This window comes from Camelus bactrianus, chromosome 2 (genome assembly GCF_048773025.1).
Source record: "Camelus bactrianus isolate YW-2024 breed Bactrian camel chromosome 2, ASM4877302v1, whole genome shotgun sequence".
Classification (NCBI taxonomy): domain Eukaryota; kingdom Metazoa; phylum Chordata; class Mammalia; order Artiodactyla; family Camelidae; genus Camelus; species Camelus bactrianus.
This window is the reverse complement of record NC_133540.1, coordinates 51,523,349-51,526,905: the sequence shown is the minus strand read 5'-3', so window position 1 is coordinate 51,526,905 and position 3,557 is coordinate 51,523,349. Positions and strand designations below refer to the sequence as shown.

General features: G+C 36.2%; 1 pseudogene; it reads right to left on the bottom strand.

The window, feature by feature from the left end:
- Window positions 1-2,261: 2,261 nt before the first annotated feature.
- On the bottom strand, window positions 2,262-3,130 carry LOC105067153 (protein LTV1 homolog pseudogene; annotated as a pseudogene).
- Between the last annotated feature and the right edge of the window lie 427 nt (window positions 3,131-3,557).

The window sequence follows — 3,557 nt, the reverse complement described above, 5'->3', positions numbered from 1 at the left end:
CTTTAGTAAATTATTTTAGATAATCATTGCTCAAAATTTGATTGCTGGAACTCATCAGTGATGCCTGAAAGTGATACATAAGATAATTCAGGAGGCCACAAATTACTTACTGCCTTTTTTTAAGGAGGACAGATTACATAATTAAAAGCATAACATTGAAACATTTGCAAAGTAGTCAAGAAAAAAGCATTTACCAACATATTTTGGATATTACTATTCCAACTTTATTGTATAATGGTCAGTTCTACCAATTTTTCTCCCTTTTTAAAAATTGTTTCAATCATGACTAATCTTTGGAAAGTAAATATTTTTCAGTGAAGGCTGATAAAACATCTGAAGAAAAATTAAAAGCGGATGGTCTTTAAGAAACATTAATGCTAATTACTGCTTACTTTTCACACAACTTAAATGTCAGTAAATGTATAGGATTACATTATTTTTTCAAGTAAGGTTTTAAGGCTAAATTGGTAGGTAAGGCAGTGAAACTAGATTTTAAAATACAGCCATTCTTAATAATAACAAATACCAAAAAAGAACTGTGATGTTCATTTGTACTTATTCTACTGTATAACAGCATTTTAATATGATTAATAGAATGGCTTCTGTATATAAGGAACTTCTGTATATTAAAAAATTCAACTGGAAGACAGTTTAATGTCCAGATTCATTACTCAGCTACATTTTAGATTTAAAACTTAATTATTGTAGCAGGTCAGGCAGTATACATTTGATTTAATGAAATTAACACTTAGGTTTACACAATAGTTTTCTTACTTAGATCTCAATGATTTTCAGAATCCAGAGATTTCCCCACATTGTACTCATTGCAGTTGGTAATTATTTATTTGCACAATCAGTTGATTAATAGCTGCTTCTCTCACTACACTGTTAGCTCTAAGAAGGAAAGGTCTGAGCCAGCTTTCCCACCTCATAGCCAGGACCTTCAGCATAGTCTTTGGCATGTGATAGAAACTCTTTAAGAGGTGCGGAATATATGTTAGAATATGACTGAGCATTTAGTGCACTTTGGATTCCACAGAATATTTTCCTGTACATTTTATATTTTGGGGTTCTCCATCCTTCTTCAAGTTGGCTTTTGTGATAATTCTCAGTTCTTGTTTCTTTCTCACCTCCTTGGCTGTTCCATTTCTATCTCCCTTCATGACTTTTGTTTTAATTTCTAGTTCCTTAAGGCAAGCATTAAATTCTGCCTTGCCCTTTACTGTTTTTCTCTTTTATACACGTTCTCTCAATTAACCATGACCTCTGATTCTCGAATCTGAATCTCTAATCCCAGTCTCTCCCTCAAACCATGGTTGGCATCTTCTAGGTATTCTCTATACATTTCCAAACAGGCATCCATCTTTAAAGCCAATAGATACATGACTAAATTCACCGTCTTTCATCCTATATCAATTATGCCTTGTGCTTCTCTGTCCCAGGAGAAGCACTGCTTTTCCTCTTTTTGCTCTTCCTTCATCTTTGCTTTCATGGAGACCTATCCAGTCTGTCTCTCACTCAGGGTCCATGGTTTCATCCCAGTTGCCATCACACTAGCTGACCCCTTGGCTGTCTCATGTCTGTCCTTTGGTTATGGCCTTTATACTTCCCCTTCTCTGTGCTGATTTACTTGGCTGTAATATGTCTTGTACACTGGCACCATGGTAACTTTTCTAAATCATTGCTTTCACCACATAATTTTTCTCTTAAAAATTTTTGGTCAATTCATAATTTGAACATTGCCTGTGTATTTGATGATATTAAGGAATTATTATTTTTTAGATTTGATAGTGGTATTGAGATTGTATTAAAAGAAAAACAGGTCCTTATATTTTATACATGCTTACTGAAATGTTTATGAATAATTGATGTGATGCCTGGGATTTGATTCAAAGCACATGGAGTGAGAATACATGGATGGGAGTATAGACAGACTAAGACAGGCCAGAGCTGATGCTCACTGAGACTAGATGATGGGTACATGGAGGTTCACTATACAGTTCTTTATAATCTTGCATATGTTTGAAATTTTGCATAATAAAAAATTTTATTTTAAATCAACTCTAGTTCTTTAAGTGCTCATAAAATAAAGTCCAAGCTCTTTATTTAGAAGTTCAAAGCCACAAGTCAATCCCAGTCTGTCTTCCCAGTGTCACTGGCCAATGTCCACTACATATGTCCTCTGCTGACAGAGCAGATCTGCAGACTCTCTCTATGGGAGTCTCTAATAAGAGATGTGCCTTTTTCTAAATGTCCCATTTTCATAACTTTGGACCCTTAACACTTTTCAAATTCAGCAGCTCCTTTTCCTGCTTCTTTTCTCCGGTTTGAAGGCTAATTTGTATTCTCTAGTCTCTGTTCCCTGTGCTCTTCTTTTATAGCTTGCTTTCCTGCCCTTTTATTTTCTTTGCTTTCATTTTTAGAGTGTGGTTGAGTTGATACCTTAGGCAGACCACTGTCATTAATCATCTGCACTTATTAGCTTGCTTTGCTGTGAGTCCTTTCTTTGGTAAACAGCTAAGAGGTATTCTTATTTTAGTAAATATTTAGATTTGCTCAGGCTTTGATTGATACTTGATAAGCTAAGGATGGTTGAATAAATGTGAGCATGTGCTGCAAATGGATTCACAATCCCACTTCTCTTTTGCTTCTTCTAGAATAATAGAAAGCGTCTCTTCATCCTCAGACCATCAGTCTCATTTACTGGCACACTTCATCCTCAAAGTTGTAAAGTGTTTTCAAGTTTACACAATTCTCTGCCTTCTCTTTATGTTCGTCATTCAAAACTTCATGTAACCAATTGCTACCTACATGAATGGAATCCTCCAATTTGGCATTATCCAGAGCACCAATCTTATCATCTTATTGCTCATAAAACTCAAACTGCTCATTTAGGGCCAGCTGTTCATTTTTCTCATGACTGAGAAAGTAATAGAATTCTCTATGAAGTGATTTTTTATTTCTCTGAAATGGCTTCCTATGACTCCGTGAGATTTGTCCAGCCAGATAAATCATCTTCATTTGAGAATGGGCTTTACAAATCAGAACCATCATTCCTCCCATCACTTTTCTTCTCATCCATATCTTCCTACTCACTGCCATTTTCACCTTCAGATATCTGTACATCCATTCCCACTTCCCCTCTTGTTCCCCCAAAAGTCTGGAAGATAAAATCATCTTCACATGGACTCTCTGGATCATCAAAGTTGAAATCATCACCAAGAGCTGAAACAATGTCAGGATCCACATCCAGTCGGGGGCCCAAAATAAGAGCTTCTTTATTACCAATTCAATACCTTCCTTAAACTCTGATGCAAATGCTGACTAAGGCACTTAATTCTGGGGCCTAGAATTCCTTTAAGTTTCTTCTTTCTCCTCTCTCCAGTTAGGTGCACTAAAGGTATTTTGGATTTCAGCATGGAGGGCCCAGATGATTCTTCCAAGTGCTGTAGGCAGTTATCATCATCATCAAAGAGCTCTTCAGACTTCCTCTGTTTTGCTCACATCCTTCATCATTTGTTTTCTGTGTAGGCAACAGAACCCTCTGGGATGCATCT